The sequence below is a fragment of the Strix uralensis genome, chromosome 3 (assembly GCF_047716275.1).
Source record: "Strix uralensis isolate ZFMK-TIS-50842 chromosome 3, bStrUra1, whole genome shotgun sequence".
Classification (NCBI taxonomy): domain Eukaryota; kingdom Metazoa; phylum Chordata; class Aves; order Strigiformes; family Strigidae; genus Strix; species Strix uralensis.
Genome location: NC_133974.1, coordinates 101,922,169 through 101,942,281, shown reverse-complemented (window position 1 = coordinate 101,942,281; position 20,113 = coordinate 101,922,169). Strand labels below are relative to the sequence as shown.

General features: G+C 39.1%; 1 long non-coding RNA gene across 2 annotated transcripts in view; it reads left to right on the top strand.

The window, feature by feature from the left end:
* LOC141941863 (uncharacterized) overlaps positions 1–16,322 on the top strand; it is a 47,259-nt gene extending 30,937 nt beyond the window's left edge. For both annotated transcript variants that reach the window (XR_012628453.1, XR_012628452.1), the window contains exons 3-4: positions 8,531–8,638; positions 16,108–16,322. This is a non-coding gene — a long non-coding RNA (uncharacterized LOC141941863). The remainder of the gene's footprint in view (positions 1–8,530; positions 8,639–16,107) is intronic.
* The last annotated feature ends 3,791 nt before the right edge of the window (positions 16,323–20,113 follow it).

Genomic DNA, 20,113 nt, shown 5'->3' with positions numbered 1-20,113 from the left:
TACCACTGAAAAAACTTGCTAGAAGGAAAAACATCACTCCTTTATTCACTATTTTCCCCCTTCATTTGTGCCAAGAAAGATAAATTTGAAAACTCTGAGAGCTGGAAAAATAATTATAAAATAAAGGCCTCTGTAGATCTTCACCTACAGCAAATTCACTGATGAGACAAACAATAAACTCAGTAAATGTAGTCATCAGGTCCAGCTTATAGATATTTTGTGTTGCTAAAGCAGTCAAAGCAGCCGGAGTTAATCACTTGCTCTGGCCTGAGGTCTGTATAAACATCAGTAGAACAGCCTCATATAGATCTGAGGCTGGGACCGATTCAACAAAAAATTTAGTAAGTGACATCTTGTTGGATTGCTAGCAGGATGCGCAGAGTCAATATTTGTAATAGTAATTAGTTCTGGAACTGAGACAAGTGACTTGATACACATGTTATGGCATTGTCCTTTAGGTCTTTCCTTTTGGAAATAAATAGTTATGTTAATCTAATCTTGCACAAAGTCTTTTCCTCTCAGTCCGAAATTTCTTTTATACGGGAATTTGTCTAATTTACCAGCTGCTCAGAGGACAGCTTCTTCCTAAGAAGTGAAGTGTTCCTGCTGAAGACAGTCAAAACTAAAAAAGTCTGGTTGTTAAATTTAGTGGTAAGGTTTAAAAAAAAAAAGTATGCTGCATTGAAGGATGCATTTTGTCAATCAGAACCAAACACGTTTCAAAGAAATGTTAGCTAGACATGTTAAGAGGCCAGCTCCTTCCCTTTGGAAGCTTAATTCTGGGACTTCTACTGGGACACTATGAAACCAGGTGGAGGGAGCATAATAATTTTGTCTGACCTCCAGCATAACTTAGACATAGAACTTTCATAAGCTATTTCTCATTCCAAAAGAAGCATCTGATTTAGAAAAGATTCTAGTCCTGATTTTAAATGGCCTATGATGGGAATTTGCTATAACCTTATTAAGCTGTCCTAGTGGCTAATCAGTCATTGTACAGAATTCGTCTATCTCCAGTGCTCAGACAGTTAAGCTTCTTATAACTTGATCTTTTGCAACTCTGAAGAATTACAACATTTGTGTTGCCAAGCAAGTCACCCTTTTATATTCTCCTTGACACAGGAATCTGTTGAGTTCCTGAGTGTTTCAGTATAAGGCAAAAATTTCAGTCCTTTGTTTCATTTCTCCAAGTGTTTTCTGCACTCTTCATGGTTCCTCAGTACTCAGTACAGAGTTGGACACCAGTTCCAAAAGTAAATGTACGGTGACTTTCCTTGTCCTGTTTATTACTATCCTATTTCTTCATCTAATCCTCAAATAAATTAACCCTTTCAGCCATAGCATAGCATTAGGGACACCTCCAGACCCCAAGTATTTCCAGAGCTACAACTTGCCAGATGTAGTCTGCTGTCTTGGCAGCATTCACTTTGCATAGCTGGTGTCCTGCACTTGGCCCAACTGGAACTCAGATTTATAACCATGCCTTTTTCACACAGCAGTCCAGGTGACTCTGCATCTGTGAACTGGTTTCCTAAGTATTTTTTTTCTGTGTCATCTTCAACTTTCTCATGAAATAAACAGACAGGGATATGACTGTGCAAGCTTATTTCAGCTCTGTAAAACTAAAAATCGATTTTCCTTTTCTCATTTCCCTTTGGAGACCTATTCAGTTGTCCAGCTTCAGGCTATTTTGCAAGGCTGAATAAATTTAACAGAGTGCTCATTTCTTATTCAAAATGTCACTGGCTATTAACATAAAATGGCTTTCATAAATCTTGCTATATTACACTGGTACTACTTTTATCAGCCAAACTTGTTGCTTCTTGCCTCTATGCTTAGAAGAGGATATTAGACCTAAGCTTTTCCTTTGACTAGTTGACACTAATTAAATAATTTTTCTTTGTTTCTTTATCTGTAGAGTACAATGCCAACTATTCAGACCTATTTCTACCGTGTCTCATTCATCATGTTTAAATATTGGCATAGGACTGGCTTTGTTCACCTCCTAGTAATTTCTAGAAAGTTTCGCAATTTCATGAAAATCTAGAGTTGTGCTGAACAGAATTTGCTTGTCTTTTCTTTCTAATCTTGTAGGAGGTTGCACTGATAAAAAATGTTCAATTGTTGTAATTGCTATTTATCATGTTCCTTGTTTACTTGTGTAAGGAAGATTATTCTGCTTCCATTGAATGATAATAGGTGTATGAAATCCTAAAACAGCACTCTCCAAATATAAGATTATTCAACATTTAGTTATGGGCCAATAGTTTGTATTACTGACTTTATCTGTTCCTTTATTTCATACAAAACCCCCACATAACTGAAGGTTATACCTTAAAAAAACCATTATGTTTTAGGATCAATTCCACCTTTTGAATGAAAATATTACATCTGTGGTTTTTAAGAAGGAATTAATGAAATGTTTAACTGTATCTTAAGGGCATAGGTTCAAAATTATTTTCCACATATGCATACTCTGCCGTTCTCTGTAAAAAAAATACAGTTAGGGTTCAAATGCCACCATGAGCTCCATCCCAGGCCTTTCACTGGAATAAGCAGTGAAAATCTTGTGCCCATTGATTTGGTCAGGATTACATAGATCTTTGTTTTGCTGTCTGTTCCCAAAGCTGTCAGAACAGAGAACCCCAGTGAAGACATTCCTGATGTGGCAATCCAGCCGACATTTAGTGTCACAAGATTTCTCTTTGGATGCTTGAGAGCATCCTCGGTAAGATGGGAGCCACACTGGTTTGTCAGCCTGTTGTGTCTATTGTAACCTGTGTGATGGGCATGGGGTCTGTGGTGAACCCGGCACCGTGGCTGTGGAAGAAATCCAGACGTGTGGAAACCCCCTGGGAGCAGGGGCTGCAGTGCTCAGGAGCCGCAGAGCTCATTGTTTGAGGGCTGCAGAGCATTCAGCCTGAGGAGCAGAATTCCTCCCGTTCTGCAACAACTATGATTGTATAAACATACAGCAGGTCCTGAATAGGTTATTCAAGAGGTAAATACTCTTTTATAACTTATTTATACTCTCGTGTTTTCCCTTCAGGCTGGTGATGATTTGGGTCAGAGTTCTGTGTGGTAACAACAAAAAGAAACTTGGATGGTGTTTTGGAAATAGGATAGCCCATCTAGTTCTCTAGGTACCTTTACTTTCAGATGTTTAATAATAACTTTAGTCCTCAGCAGGCATTCAGAATGCTTATCAACCTGCAATGAAACCAAGAAAAACAGAAATAAGAAAAATGAACAATTCAATAAGCTGTAGATAAAACTCACAAGTAGACTTTCCAAATGGATTCCATATGGTGAGTCAGATTCTGCTTTCCATTACATGAGTATAAATCGGGAGTCACTCAGCTGATTTGCTGGGGTAACTGCATTGAAAACAGGCAGCAGAATTTGGCCCAATGAGCAGAGATACAGCTTATCCTATTGTTGCTGATGTTCTTGCAGTGCACCAATATACTTGCAAATATTCTGTTCTGTCGCCACATGTTACATGTTCTAAAACCCTTATTTTGCACTTTGTAGGTTAGCAATATTTGGGCAGCTAGAACACAGAGTCAAGGTGCTCCTGGAAGTCATTGTTTTCCTTGCTAAATTGTAACAGTATCTGTAATGAGCTGAGGATAAATGCCTTTTGGAAGTGAGTGTGGGAGCCATTCAATAGTAATCAGGAAAACAAGAAGAAACTCTAAACACTTATTTTTCTCTATGCATGAGAAAAAGTTAAATAACTTCCTCCTCTTTTTCCAAAGACCAGCAGCCGTGTTCAAAAACCCAAATCGCGTGCTTCTAATAGAAATCTCAGCATGGTTAAAAAAAATTAACGAGTGTTCATTAACTGAATGTGCTAGGGTTCAGACAGACAGCTGAGTTATATTTATAACTTAGTAAGTTACTGCCTGGCAGCAGAGCTGCAGTAACTGTTGGTTATTGGCCATATCTGTCTTAAGTCTGTCCCAGTTGTAAACTGATATAGTTTAAAAGTCAGTGAGTTTTAGTCTTGGTCTTTCTGCCTCTAACTTCATCAGTTTGGCGCTTTGATGCTATACTGCAACTGATAGGTGGTAACTACATAGATCTCTGTCCCTTCTAGTGATCAAAACACAGTAGCTTTATGAATTTGATACTGTATCCAAACTAATTGCTGATTGCTGAGTTAGGGCTCAGTCCCTGCAAAGCTGGAATTAACTACTAAAACCCCTTGTGTATTCTTCATGAGTCAGATTTTGTGAATTTTTATTCATATAATTCATGTAACTAGTTACACTGAAGACAGCAGAAGTATTTGAGAGTACAAGCCCATGCCCATGCACTAGCCATGAGATCTGTGAATCTGCACAGTCTCCTTCCCAGTGAACCCTAACACATGTAGTTCTGTGTCTGTCAGGAGCAGTTCCACACCCAAAGCAGGGGGGTCTCCAAATGATTGCTGGAGGTTAGAAGATAATGCTGAGTGGAGGCTGTAGAACAGTGGAATGGCTCATATGAAATGTGTCAGAAGCTGCTGATAAGTCCCGTCCCGTCCCCGTCCCGTCCCCGTCCCCCCCCCCCCCCCCGAAAGAAAAACAAAAACAAGCTAGAAATCAAAAAGCAATCCGAAAAAGTAGCAGGAAGTGTCCCACTCAGATTGAATGGCAGCTGATAGTCCCTTTCAATGAATGTTTTATTTCCTCATCTTCTCCTCATCCTGCCTCTAAGTTGAGGTTGCTCTTTGTTGTCCAGAGATCAAAGGGTGTACAGTGTACAGACACTGATTTTAACCAAAGGAGCTTCAGAGAGTGTCTGTCTTCTTGCTTTGTAAGTTTAACTAGTTCTAAAATGAAGAGTTTGTGTCTCTGCTAAAATAACTTGTACTGAAATTCAAATGCAATTGAAGAAACTGAATTTGCAGTATCTGCTTAGACACAACTCCAGATGCCATTAAAAGAGACCAGATGTCAAGTACTTTCTGTTATATTCTAAAACAAGGGGCAATAAAAGTTTCTATTTGACTTTACTCAATTTAACCTAATGATGAATCACTGTGCAGATATACCCACATATTTTAGCGATAGAATCATGACATAGGAGATATGGATGCTCTACAGCATCATGATGATATCAGCATGTCCAAGACTGTTGAGGGAAATGATCTCCAGATCCTCTATCTCCATTGTTGTGGTCATAGATGAAGACTTGGCTTGACAGATGCACAGGGCTGAATTTTCCCACAATTTCCACCAAAAGAGAATGGGAACTGTGTGCAGTGTGGGGGGGCAGAATCATTCTTGTTGCTTATTCTGTGTCACATATTCAATTTTGACAGGGCTAAGAAGTTCATTTATATGCTCATTTTGATTACTGAGAAAAGTACTAAAAAGGAAAGGTCTGTGCTTGTACTTTATGCAAGAGTGAGCTTCAGGTTTACCTTTCACTTATCTCTTAATGTAGCTCCAGCCTCTGTGAAGCACTAAAGAAAGTTCTTCATTTAAAACATATGAATTCTTGGACAAGATTGCTGCCATACTTGGAGTTGAATACTTGCTTGAAGATTCTTCTGGACTAGAGCCCAAACAAATTGACAGTGACATTCTGTCAGATGGTGCAAATCTGGCTCATCAGGGTGATGCTGGGATACATGTCTTATTTTGCAAGTTTTTCAGAACTTCCCAAAAATATTCCATTTCCATCAAAAAAAAGTTTGTGAAGTGAAATCACATGACACCACATTTGATAGCTTTCCATGAATGTGTTGAAAACATCTATCTGGCCTGTCACCCTATGGTGGGTGATTAAGATTCTTCTTTCAATGGGATAGTTCCTTGATTTGCAGCTCGTACCAGGTGCATGCTGGATAAACTTTAGGTGGAACTTTACTGATACTCTATATTTCTGAAGCAGATCAAACAGAAATTAGAGAACCTGCCAGATTTGTAGGAAGAAATAAGCATTTCCATAAAATGACATTTTCCATCTGTTTAATTTTTTTGTGGTGTTTGGGCTTTTCTGTGGTTTTCTGGAGCTTGCTTTGTAGCACTAGTAAGAAAGTTGGTGTTTCAGGCTTCCTGGGTTTCATGAAAACCTTTGTTTTGGCTTTGGTTTGAATGAGTTCATACTCAGGAATTCTGTACTGAGGGTTAGGGTTCAAACCCCAAATCTCAAAGCAATTCTGTGTTAAAATGATTGAGCTTTAGGCTGTTTATTTGTTGGAACCAGGGAACTTTCACCCAAACCATAGCCCTCACTGAGGGTTCAATTGAAACCTGACCCTAGTTTTGCTAAAAAGAATCTCAGTTTTCTAGCTAGGTGTATAAATGAACAGCATGGTCCTATCTGAACACTTCTCACTCACAGATAATTTTATCTCATAACACACCACTGAGGTATGAAAATATTTTCCCTGACTCGTGCAGAGCTTGAAATGTTGGTCTGAAAGTAGATCAGGGGTATGTTTATACATGTGGGCACACATGGACAGAAAATTCCCCATGCACTGACCTGGCCAGCCAATGCAAATTTGGATTTGAAAGCCATAAAGTTGAATTTTCATGATGCCAGAGTTGTCCTAAATGGACAGATGTTATTTAAATGCAACGCTATGGTAATGTAGCTGTATGAATTTTACCCAGGATCTGGCTTGTGCCTCAAAGGTGGATTTTATCTGCCTGTCTATTCTTGCATGGTGCCTCACAGAAAACAAATGGTCAAGCTGGGAGTCAAACTGAGGCTTGCTGTCTTGAGTCGGTGCTGTCCGACATTGCACCCACATAGCCATCCTGTCCTCCCCATCTCTGCGACTCAGCTGCAGAAACTTCAAGTCTGAAATCTGAAACTCCTGGGCCAGTCATTTTTGCACAGCTCTCTTCCTTCACAATCCATCCATTTGGGACAGGAATGAAAGCTTGCAGTCTGCCTCCTCCTCAAAACATTTTAAACTTTCACTTATCTTCACTTAGAATAACTTGCCTGACCGGAGCGGGAGTCCAAGCAGTCCTAATTTGTCCATTTGCCAGAACACTTTGTAAGCAGTCAGCCTCTTATCTTTTGTGTGAGGAGGGGGAAAAAAAAATGACCTTATTGCGCTAGCAGGTCATGTCATAGGTCATCCTTTCATTCTCCTCACAATCAACTACATTTGCAATCAAAGAGACAGCACATTTTCCACTAGCAAAACGCTCCTTTCAAAAGAATTGGAATGCTTAGTGTGCACCACGCTTGTCCTGCTCATCCTGAGTCCATGGATTTTTAGGGGGAGAAGAAAGAATTAGGAAAACTGCAAGATACAGTGGATTTTAATCTCCCTGTTTCACAGAAGGATATAATACTATATGCTGCATATAAACTGCTTTTTCCTATCAAACCTTCAGTAATTTCCTCTTTTTTTTTTTCTTTTTCTTTAATTTCACAATTGTCAGAGCCATCATGAAGAGTGGGGGTCAAGTTTGTTTGCTTTTTTCCTTGTAATTTAAGCATTCTGAACTGTCAGGGTTCACTTTCCAGTGACCTCTGAATTCATCTAAAATTGCCCAAAAGAACCCAAATGCATACAAGTGTGGGAACTCATCTGTTTGCCATCTCCACCCAGAGCAGACCTGCAGCACAGCTTGCCATTGAGTCTAAGTAGAACGGGTGAGTGTGTCTGTGCTGGCAGCAAGGGCTCACAGACTCTCTGAACTGTATAAAGTTAGGTTGTTAGGCTCAATATTAACAATGAATCTGAAAGCAGCCGTTTTTATGACCCAGAGTTTCTTAAAAGAGTAGTAGCTTTTGGTGCCTTTGGTTTTATATGTTTGAACGGAGACATCATGCCGCTGGTTTCTGTAGAGCCAAGGTGATCCCTAGGTACATTTGAAAATCTTAGGGTATGATTTTGTTTTAGGAAATACACCTGCATTACCTGACACTGAGAATAGAGCAAGACCAGAACTAGGAAAAGATGTGTCTCTAATTATATTCTTCTGGAATTTTCTTTAAGCTTTTTTAAAATATGTGATTTTGGGTTTTTTTTTTGCTAGTTGAAGGCTTACATGCTTTTATTCCTGTGGTCTGTGAGATTGGATGATATCAGTCTGTTTCGCTTGTATCTTTTCAGCTGACATGAATAGAAAAACTGTACTTTTCCTTTTTCTTTATTATCATTTATTAATGAACTGACTGTGTATTTAGAACATTTGGGTCTGTTTTAGACTGTTCGTAGGCCTGCATATATGGTGAATTTATTAATGGAAAAATGGTAGAAGTAAACTAAGTAGTAAAATCCTCATATGTTAAACAGCTGTTTTAAATATGAATATAGTGTATATGTAGCATATAAAACCTTCAAAAAGAACTCCATGGAATGCTGGAATTCAGTTTTACTCCATTTAGTTTACAGTGTAGGTTTGCAGATATTACACAGAAGTTTTGAGGGAAATTAGGTAAGCACTGGATTTAGGGCAAATTATTTACATGAAGATATGTATTTGATGAATTTTGTTCCTCTTCTATACATGAATTTCTTGCAAACAAATTTATATTTTATAAAATTACTTTGTTATTCAAGTACAGCCACATCCATTGAAGTCTCTGAATGACTTACATCAACTCCAATGGGCTTTGAACTAGGGATCCATCCAAGCTCTCACTGAAGGTAGTAGGTGATGGCTTCTTGGTGAGTATATCTCAGCCTCTGTATTTTTAGCAAACTATTTGATTATGGTTTAGTTCAATGGTTTTCAAATATTTTCAACTTCTGGTCCTCTAGCACTCGTCTAGTGAAGGTATGGCATTCTGCATTTAAGCCTGTGGACAATTTTTTTTTGCTTTCTTTGTCACCTCTCATAGAGTCGCAGATAGAGGTAGTGCATGGGCTTCTATGGCTCTGCAGATCACAAGATTAAAAAAATCCCCTTTGTCATAGAGTAATCAGCTGTTCATGAGAAATGAGCAGTCATTCAGCCACACAGATTTCTCTTCTAAAATACTCCCAAAATATTTGTTTGAAAACAGTCTTAGTCCAAATACTGGTGCAAATGCATATCCACAATGCAGTTACAAAATTTCTTTCTGGGAAAGAAAGAAAGTAATTTTCATGACTTTCATATGACTGTTCAGGAACAGTTCTACACACTGCTCAGTCTCATAAAGCTCTGCCATATGCCGGTCGGTATTTCCTCATTTCCTTATGTTTTATGTATTGTTTTGCATGCTTGACAAACAAGCAATCAGATGAAAAAAAATAGCCTTTGACCCTATTTTCAGAGTGACAGCTAGTAGTTTCGTATTTATTTAGACAGATCCTGTAGGGAACAATCCTCCCTGGTGCTCATTACTCAGTGGACTGACATTTGCACCCACTTTAGAAAGCTTTAAGATCACTGATCCATGCTAAACCAGTACATTCCAGCAAACTCTTGTGCCAAGGGGCATTATTTATAACACATATCACCTTTCAGGACAGGAAAGAAATGAAACGTTATTATCTAACATCAGTACATCTTCTTTGCCTTTGGCTATTGTTACAATACGCAGATTCAATTAACTTCTTAATTTCCTTTTTGAATTTTTAGATTTACTAAAAACAGGGCATACTAATAACAAGTTCAGTGAGATTCTCATCTTTTTGCAACCTGTTCAGCTCCTCAGTGTATTTAGTTGAAACTGTAGCCACCATACACCTAAAGGTGATATGCAAAATGGAGAAAGGGGACTGTGCACCTTTTACATCTATAAAAGACCTGATTTATTAATTTATTCAACATTTGGGTTTTTGTTGGTTATCTAAGAAAATGTGAATAATATCCAGCTTGATCTGTGAGTGTTTCTCTGGAAAACTTATTTGGTCTCAATTGAATTTCTTTTCAGTTTTTCAGATCCTCCGACTGATAGGCCAAAATTTCACATAGGTATATTTTGAGACATTGATATTGAAAAAAACCAAAAAACATTAAATTATCTAACACTATAGCTAAAATTAAATTCTCCCTATGGACTGGCCTAGACTAGTTTAGTTATTTATGTCTCTGATTCCAGTTCCACAAATAGCCACTCAGCTAATTTGAGTCAGTGCATAACAGAGTAAACCTGAAGCAATAACTGAAAACAAATAGTTGGAAACAGAGTGATCTAGGTACTCTTAGTTTTTTTGGCACAGTATTAACAAATACTAAAATACACCTACTCCCTAACTTGTACCTCTGCATCATTTTTTTAATTGCAAACTTTGTTTAACTGCACTACAAGTAGCTTCCTGGTGTAGTTTGCATGTGATGTGACATGAACTTATCCCTTTGATTGATGTTCATCAAGAATCGTACACTACAAAACGAGCTTATTTTATTTTAAATATGTAATTTCTTTCATTAGGTTGTCTAATTATTGCTCTTATAAAAGTTGTTTATCTTTACTGGAAATTGTCCTAAAGCTAAAGACTAACCTAAATCTGCACTGTTGTTACTTAGATTCATTATATTTTTCAGTCCTAGTCACTGTAAGACTGTTCTTTCTTGTGCTACCTTGTATATATTTGAAGATTATTGTAATTTCTCTTCAATTCTGTCTTTTTATGGGTTTACCTCTTCCTTGAAATCCAGTGCCTAAAACTTGGAACAGAACTTCACTTACAGTTTTGGCAGCACTAGTCAGAGAAGAAGGATTGTTACTTTATTCCAACAAAAGTGTTTATACAATGCAATATGATGTTTTCCTTCCCCCCAACCCTTTTTTTAAAAAAATTTCCAACTGCATGGTATCATATCTAGCTTTTATCTGCTATTATCCCCAAAACCTTTTCTGCAGAAGCAATCATTACCTGTTCTGCATGTGTACAAATAGTTACTCCTGACTGTTTAGAGCCCTGCCATTGTGCATATTAAATTGCATCCTACTACTATTCTTTTTTAGGATTACATCCTACTATGTTTTCAGACCATTTGACCACTTTCTCTGTCATTCTGAAGCCTAGTCTTGCTCTTCAATGTGCCTGCAGCCCCTCTAAGCTTTCCCATTGCTTGAAAATGTAAGAAGCAATTTCATCAATGAAAATATTAAACTGACCCAGGAGGGATGTCTAGGAAATTCTTCATTATACAGCCTTGTAGTCTGACAATGAGCCATTGCTCATTTCTTTTTAAGTATGTTTTTTCAGCAAATTCTATACAATAGTTTTGAATCATATAAGCACATGTCTTGGATCAATTATTTTGTTTCCTTAATTTGCTTATGTTAATATCACCTGAGACAATATAAAAAAACTTTCTGAAGCTGACATATAGCATCTTACGCTGCTCTTCTGTAAAATCTCTTGCCTTACTAGGGTAGGAAATAAGGATCATTTGACATGAATTGTTCTTGACTAATTCATGTTGGCAGCTACATACAAGCTAAGCTCTATAGCAGTTTTATGGGAAAAATGTTTTGCACACAGAGGGACTATTATCTCCTGTGAGTGTTCCTGAAACTCTCATTAATTGCAGTAACAATCACACTGTCAATGTTGCCAGCTCTCAGGATTTTATCATGAGTCTCACAAGTAAATCCTTAGTTCCTGTACTCAAATGATTATCTGTGAATCCCAGATTTCTTTTTTGTACGGCTGCATTTCCAGCCTTACAAGTGGACAAGTACTTGGTAATGTGACCTCAAATGGATTTCAAAGGTGGGAGGTAAATAATAAGTCAATGGTGACTTAAGGGTTTTGAAAATATCATGACTTTGGGACACCTGAGATGTTTCTAAGCATGAGAGTTGGGATGACTGTCACAACATACATCAATTCAAAAGGCAATGCTACAGAACGCTATATCCTCCTTTCTTAGCATTCTGCACGAAGAAAATATTCTAGTGAGACACTTAGAAAGTAGCAGAGATGAACTATTGCAACAAAACCATTATAACAAAGTGCAGTTCACTCAATAATGTAGAACTGTTAGCAAGGTAGAGTCAATAATTATTTCTCTGCCTGGTCCACTCTGATTTATTTCTGTAGTTCATTATGGTTTATTTCTGTTGTAAATAACATAAAAGTAGGTTATGAATATAACAGACTCCAGAAGAGAAAAAAAAAACATTTTTGTCTGCACAGGCTATGATACTGCTTTGTTAGCAATTTATATGTAGTTCCTTTTCCTAATCCTTGTGTGTCTTCAGTTTTAGTCAAGGGATCATAGGACCCCAGACTACAACCAGAATCTTAAAAGACCTCATATCCCAGTTAAACATGTAAATAAATGTTAGATTTTCCAAAAATATTCAATACCCAACAACAAAATCTGGCAGGTGTCTGGGGACCTAAATGGGAACTCAGCACTTCAGAAAAAGTGGTCCTAAATTAGTTTATCTTGTGGTTTGTGGGAGTCTTTTCCACAGCAGCAGGGGAGAGAAAGGTATGTTAAAAGGGAGACAAATGTGGTTGCAAAGCCATGGAAATTGGAAGGGGAGGGAGCAAGGGGCAAGAAGGGAGGAATAGGAGCACCTGAAACAAACTTCTGAAACTCTGGATTTCAAGCACCCATTAACCTTATATCCCTCATTTACTCATCTATTCTTTCATGCTGTCTGACATCAGCTTTATGAAAGTTAGAAATGTGTTTACGTAAGCTATAGGCCAGACCGGAGGCAAGCTTTGTGCTGCTCCAGCCAGCTCAGAGAGCACCGCAGGGAAGGAGGTAGGGAAAGGGGCTCCCTTTCGGTTTGCTTTTTAGAGCTGCCTTCCTGTGGGTTTCAAGGCTCAGATGGTTGAAATTCAGCTACCAAACACTTTTATTTTCAAATACAAAAGTTAAAACACAGAGAAGCTTTTAGATACTTCCATCTGTAGAAAAGGCTGGGTACGCACCTACCTACATGCCCAGCCACAGGCATGAATAAGATGTTATGGGCATAAACGTGGGCAGAACCCGCGATGACATACATTTTACCATTTGTCCCCTCCCCAAAGATACTGAACTACACACCTAATCTACTTAAGTTTCTTTCTTTAGTATTCCCAAGTACAGTAATGTCAGAGTACTGCAGAGGTTAATCAGGTAGGCACAGTAAGGTTCCTAAAAGTGTTTGTGAAACTTTTGTTCTTAGTTTCCTGTTTATATAGTGGTGTACCTTGTGCATATTTGTTCTGTGGGGTCTTTTTCTTTTTCTTTTTTTTTTTTTCCTGATAAAATATTAACCAGAAAGGTTCTAACGGTACTCAAAGTCTGGATTAATTTGCTCACTGGAAATGTATCCGCAGCCAAGCATCTTTGATTGGGAACACTGTCTCATGCAGCTTTGTCAGCTAGGTTAAGCAGAAAAGGCCAGCTGGCTTACTAGGGCATGCATAAATATGTACTTGCTGATGGTTTAGGTTACGTTTTAAAAGCATGTTTGGTTTTGATGGAAACCTAGGTATTAGTATGGGGGGTGTGTTAGGAGCCTGGCAAGTAGAAATTGCTTGACAGAGAAGATTTGGTAACACTAGACTGCAGCAAATTTTCATGTAAGCAAGCTGTATTGCTCTGAGATAGCGTGGAGGCACCATAAACCAGGAGATCTGAGTCCTGGATAGTTTATACTTTGTGGATGTGGAAATACATTTTTATTCTGTTTCATCTTTCCAATTTGGGGTTAAATTGTCCAATATCTCTGTGCAGATGTGTAAGGAAGATAATAAGGACTACTGTATTCAAGGAAACTTCACTCAGATAATAGGAAAGGATTTTTTTAAGGAACTCAGTCTGATTCCTCCACACCATTGAGCATTGCCGGCTGAATGTGCTGGAGGATCTTTAGGGCAAAACAGGATGGTGCAGGCTGTGCATGTCACTGGAAACGGGATAGAGAAGGGAGGGAGGGGAAATGCTGGGCTTCAGCATTTCATCTGGGATCTAAAAAGAACCAGAGCTCCTAGGTTTTCACAGGAATTTGGGAGAAAAAATAACATTTTAGTAGTATAGAATGCACTAGAACAGCAGACTTGAGTGTGTCCTCTTCAGACTGGGAATCTAGAATTACATAATAATAAGGTCTCTTTCTCACAACCATCAGCAATGTAGACACCATGAGATCTCTTCCCTACAAATCTTAGATTCATCTGTATTATGTTTATTCATACAGTCTAGTTATAGTCCTAGGTAGCCTATATTATTTTACATCAACAAAAAGAACTTTAAAATGGCCTTAGAGTATGCCATAATGATGCATTTTATGTCTTTATTCATTGGTCCCCCTGCGTGAAGTTTTATTGTATTGTATTTAGTAATATACGGTAGATATAAAGAGGCAAGAGACACTGCAGATCTCAGTGCTTCATTAGTCCTGCACTTTATCATGTTTTAAAACTTTTCCTTCTCCAGACCACAAAATAGCTTCCTCCTGTATCGTTTGCATTAAGTGTGAATCCACAGAGGGAACTTTTAAATGTTGCTTCTCCAAAAATAATGATTCCTCTGTATCTCTTCTGGTATAATTTATTATGTTGGAGGAACTTCCCTGTGTAAATGACTAGCCCTGAATACAGTCACTTTTATCCAGAATCCGTGCTTGTATGTAAGTAATTTTGGCTCAGCTATAAGGGCATAGTTAATGAACTATTTCAGAAATAGTCATGTGCTCTGTTTCCTATTGTAAAGACAATCTCCCTCATTAGTAGGTACAGAAGGCGATTACCAGAAATCCCAGGGCATTTTCAGAAAATCCTTAATGAACCAGTCTAGATGGGCACTTGCCCCTGAGATAATATACATGAAATGTCACCAAAAATGAATTATAATAAGAAATCCTCAAAAAAGTGCAAAAAAAGTCACTGAGGGCTTGGTGTTATTCCTCTCAGAGGGAGGCCTTTCCTCTCCTGGTGGAAAGAGGCCAGATACTGAGTTGGGAAGAAAAGAATATGAAATAATATTTTTCCTAGCATGGTTCCAGTACCTGGATGATGATCTGATGGCTTGGATGGGAGTTAATCCAGTTTTTTAACTGGACTGACTTTTCTGATGGCTTGGATGGGAGTTAATCCAGGTTTTTAACTAGACTGAATTTTTTTAATAGAAAAAGTAAAGAGATTTGTTTGCCAGCAGGGGACAAATTTTCATGCTGTCAAATTAAGCTGCTCCTCACACCTAGTTTTCATTTGAGTCTACACCACCAATTTAGTCTTGATGAGATGGGCCCATAAATCTCAGCCAGAGGAATTATATGGCCTATTCATTTTCCTTCTGCTGCAGCCACCGGCATCCTCCCCTATACTATCCTAGTGGTAGAAACTGGTGAACAACTGCAACGACAAAGTACTCCCATCATTCAAAACCTTACCCTGCCCAAGGGGTGAGGGTACCAGAGCCCTGACTACCCGCGAAAGTGTGTGACTTAATCAGCTCTCACCCTCTCTGAAGTTAAAATGATGAGGCACTGACAGGCTGCAAACAGGCTGTGGTAGCTTCCGATGTTGCCTACTCTCTCGTGGTGTTGAAATGCTGGGCTGCTCTGACACCTCCCAGGGGAGCACTGCTTCTGCTGGGTGAAAACTGACCCAGAAACCTCACCCTCATCCTTCCAAGCCAGCCAGTGGCCCTTCTGTGCCTCTTTAGTCTGTGACATCTCTTCATGGACCTGGTTAAGGCCGTGAAAAATATTCCCACTGGCTTGAGTACAGTTGATCAGTAGAGCAAATCTGGCCATGAAAGGCAAAAAAGAGCTTTGTGTGAACAGTGGCCTTATAAGTGGAGGTTACTCGGTATCGGTTGCAGCTGCAGGACTGGCCCCTGGGACGTTAAAATGGAGTCTGGAGGAACCCCTGCTCTATGCTTGTAGGGCCTGTGTCTTAACAGAATTATCAAGTAGCAGGCTGAATGCAGAATTCTGTGACACTGTCAAAATAGGAAGGTCTGGAGAGGGTTTTATCTACATTAAAAAGTTTTATATCCATCATTTGGGTTAGAGCAATTGTCTTATTATCCTTCAAGGGGCTGCACATTTTACACCCGAGCAGCATACTTGAATTCACGTGCCCAGGTAGGCTTCCATCTTGTTTTCCAGAGCCATTAAGTTCAGTGTTCATGAGCACTGGGTTAACCTTAACTTCCTCAGAACTTATTTACCAGTTCCTTGTTGCTGTGTGTTTTTCACTAAACTACATGCCTCATACAAGTCCACTGTTTTATCTTTCAGCACCGAGGAACAGTTACTGCTGGACTCAGGAGACATTTATCAAAGACATGACTGCTGATTTACTACAAAGGGCTGCTGAATTCCTCTAGGAACTGTCTTTTGACCTGTTGCTATAAATTTTGCACTGTAGAATTGGCAGACTCTAACAGCTTTTTGTAACTAAGTATTGCAAAAAGAAGCCTTGACCTCAAAGGACCTAAATATTTTAAAGTAAGAAGTTGTGCAGTGGTTTGGGTGTTAGGCTAAAATGTAGAATTAAAATATTGAATGTCTTGGATATATAGTCAGACACATTAATTTTCTCTTTTTTCATTAAAAATTAGTCTATGTTTATAACTTTTTAGACATTTTTATATTTAGTGATTGGGTTTTGTGCCTATGGAGCCAAATGCATAATGACATGTCACATGGCTCAACATCAGTGCATAGTTTTTCTCTGAATAATGAAGCAAAAGTGCATTCAACTACCTGAATTATTATTTTCAGTATGCTTGTGTTCCAGACTGGGAACAGTATTAAAGACACAACTGCATTCGTGAGAATACTTGAAACCCATTTGGAACAGGGGCTGCTTGTACCCTCCCATTTTTCTTCACAAATAATCTGGATACAGGAGAGGAAACTCTAAATCAGTGGTACAGAGTGGGTACAAAGCCTGACATTTGCATACACAGGGATGCATACAGAGCACTCCTGGGAATTCATGGTCAAGCAGGTGGCTGAACCTACAAAGTAAGTCACCAGTTTGTCTTTGTAGCACACTAGAGATGTCAGTGGAAAATCTGGGACATTGTGGGTCAACCTGGTGCATGTATCAATGTTCAAAGCCATTTGAACATCATATAGATAGTGATTTGTGACCAAGAAAAGCAGATGTATGCCAATTTCTCTTCACCCAGTCTCTCTTCCTCCCTGCCCCATGATCCCACAGAATATTGCAGAGGGTCTTTCTGCAGTTATGTTGATGTTCTTGCATGGAGCTTGGATGATCTATACAGCCTTCCTGCTGGGAAGGGAGCATTGAAATTAATTCCCATTTTATAAGTCATATTGGGAACAGGAGAGCTGGTTCAGCTTTTGTATGTGAGGCAACTGGCCAGGCAAGACAGACTGGTGATAGATACAAAGGAGTGATAATGAAGAGAGCGAGCATCTGGAGACAACGGAAAGTCAAAGGCACAGAAGAAGCTGGTAGCTATAGGGTAAAAAGAGAGAAAAAAAAAATCATAGGGAGTGAAATGTCAGGAGTCTTAGTGGAAGGAGAAAGTATGAAAAGAAAGAATAAAACAGCAAAGAGACTGATAAAAGATGCAGCAAATAAAGAGTATGTGAAGAGAGGGATAAAAAAAAGAATATTTCACATCTGCTCATGGGGTTCAGATGACAGTTCCTGCTTAAATTCATGATACATGTGTGAACATGCAGGTTCCCTAGGTGACTTTGAAAATCTCAGCCAGGAAATCCATCCAGCCAGAAACAGTACTTCAGACAGGAAGCGTTACCTCTAGAAAAGCCAGTTCAGGAGCTGAATCACATCAACTGGCCAATTTTATTTTATTTTTTAATGGAAAAAAATGAGGTTAGGAAAAGAGAAATGGCTGCTGCTTGTCTAATAAGGGCATTTCAGACTGTGTACATGCTCTAATATTTTCCACTGGAGGAATACAGAGCCTTTCCTCATTTCCCATCGCCCTTTGGGACTTGTATTCTGCACCGAACTTCTTCTCTTGGCATCTCCTGCTCGGTTTTGTTTTTCTTCTCCATATCCATTGCACTGGGAAAGGAAGCTGCTGGGTGCTGGGAAGGAGACTGCTGCCTGCCCCCTCCCTGCCTGCCCTTTTCCAGGGGACCTCACTCGGAGAACTGGGGAGGCCAGCTCCACACTACATGAGCTTGCCATCAGCTGTGACCTGCACTCCCTCAGATTTCTGTGATATTTGCAATAAGATGAGTAGATGTGACTGTGCCTCTTTTACTAGTGCTTCTGTAAAGCTATTAGTTTTGTATTATAATTGGGTGCACTGTCTGGCACTGTTGTTATACCCTTCCGAGGGGGGTGGCGATTAGCCCTTGCCCTGGAAGCACAGGAAAGGTAGCTCTTGCAGACAGGTCTGCTCCTTGCACTAGCTCATGTCTTCCCCATTTGGAATCAATGCTTATCATCAGGTTTATAAGATGCTAACATGGGACCGTTTTTTGACTGCTACTTAGCATAACCCCTCCTTTGCTTTATAATATAATTCCCATCTGATTTAAGGTAATACTCTGGTTTGTGACTTTTCCCACCTACACTTCTACTTCTCCTGCTGTATACATGTAAATGAGGGGTAGGACAGGTGACGGTCTGCAAATTTACCAAAAAAACAACTAAAAAAGATCATCAGCTGGAGCTTTAAAGGCAGCATATTTAACACACATGGATAAAATTAAACATGCACTAGCTGTTGGTTGAAATCACACTATGTTTTCATAAAAATACAGTTCTGGAGGTGCTCTTAATTCCTGCTTCGCTGGCTTGCACATTACAATTTAATCCCAAAATCCAGAATTTGGCACTCTTTCCACACAGTAAGTGGAAATCCGGTTCTTTGTGTTTCCCTAATTTGTATTATTTATAATAACAATAAGTCTCCTGAGCTGGTGGTGGAAGTCAAATGACAGACCCTTCACCTATTATGCCATGTTTTTTATCAATTAGCTTGCTGAATATTCCAGATGAAACCAGTGTTTGTATTGGCCAGCATCTGGGCTGTGCCTGAAGAAGTATTTTAGTGAAACGAGAATTAGAAAAGCTTTGGAATATTAAGCCAAAAATAGATTTTTGTGCTTAAATAAAATACTCTCCTTAGCCTGTTGCACACATGATGTACTATTAAGCTGTTATTTCAAAGACCAGCCTATTTTCAGCATTTGTAAAAAAATTAACAATGATAAAGAGGGAATTCATTTTTTCAGGCTTTTAAAAAGCCCATTGTGCAAGTCACCAGCTCTTACAATAGGCATCTGTTTGAAAAATACTCCTCAAATTTTCACATGAAGTGGTGCTGTGTTCATTAAACGCCCTGCTTTTGTAGTCCCTCCTGGTCAAAGATAAAACGTTTCTGAAGAGCATTTCTATCAAACGTTTCTATCAAAGTAGATTTGTGAAATCACATATATTTCTGTCTTGAGGAGAGCCTACCTGGATGTTCACAAGCTACAACAGACTTTGCATTTATTGATGGCTGCATCAAGAGCTGAGCAAATTTATTTCACATAAGTGAATGTTTCAGATGAGATGAAGGATGGGAAGTGAATTATCTTCCAGGTGATAACTCATGCTACATATCCACATGCATTTTACAGAACTAGGCTAAGGGACTACTGGGTATGTAAGGACTCCAGATGCCTTTGGTGTTTCCTTTTTAGGACATACTAGAGCTGTATAATTAAAGGGAGATTATTGGCAACATTATTTAGCAGTCATTAAGGAGTCATTAGGGTTCTGCTTGGGCAAGAAGATAAGTCCCCTTCCTCTCTCACACTTAATGCTTCTATCAACAGCTTAGAAAAGTGGTTCACAATGAATTGCTACTTAAGTAGTCCTATCTTCCTCTGCAATCTCCCTCCTGTTGTTCTTCCCTGTGGGCTAGCTCAGAGGGTCAGTACACTTAGTTTGCCTGATGTAACACAGACTTCTTGATAGCTTTTGGCACTTTGCAACTGCTTCTGTAAAAAAAAAAAAAAAAAAAAAAAAAAAAAGGACTCACAGGGAATGGAGAAAGAGTCACTGCTGATCCACACAGTGATGCCTTTCTTGCACTTTGTTCTGTAAGTAACAGACTGTGCTGTGTCGAGTCACTGTCTGTAGGCTCCTCAGACACGCAGTGCTCTCCTTCCTCCACAGCAGATGCTTCACACCCTGACATAGCACAAAGCTCCGGGTTGCTCCATGAAGAAGGAGTTATGCCACCAAACTGCTTTCCAGGCCGAGTGGCTCTCTGATGGCTGCTGTAACACAGGATTT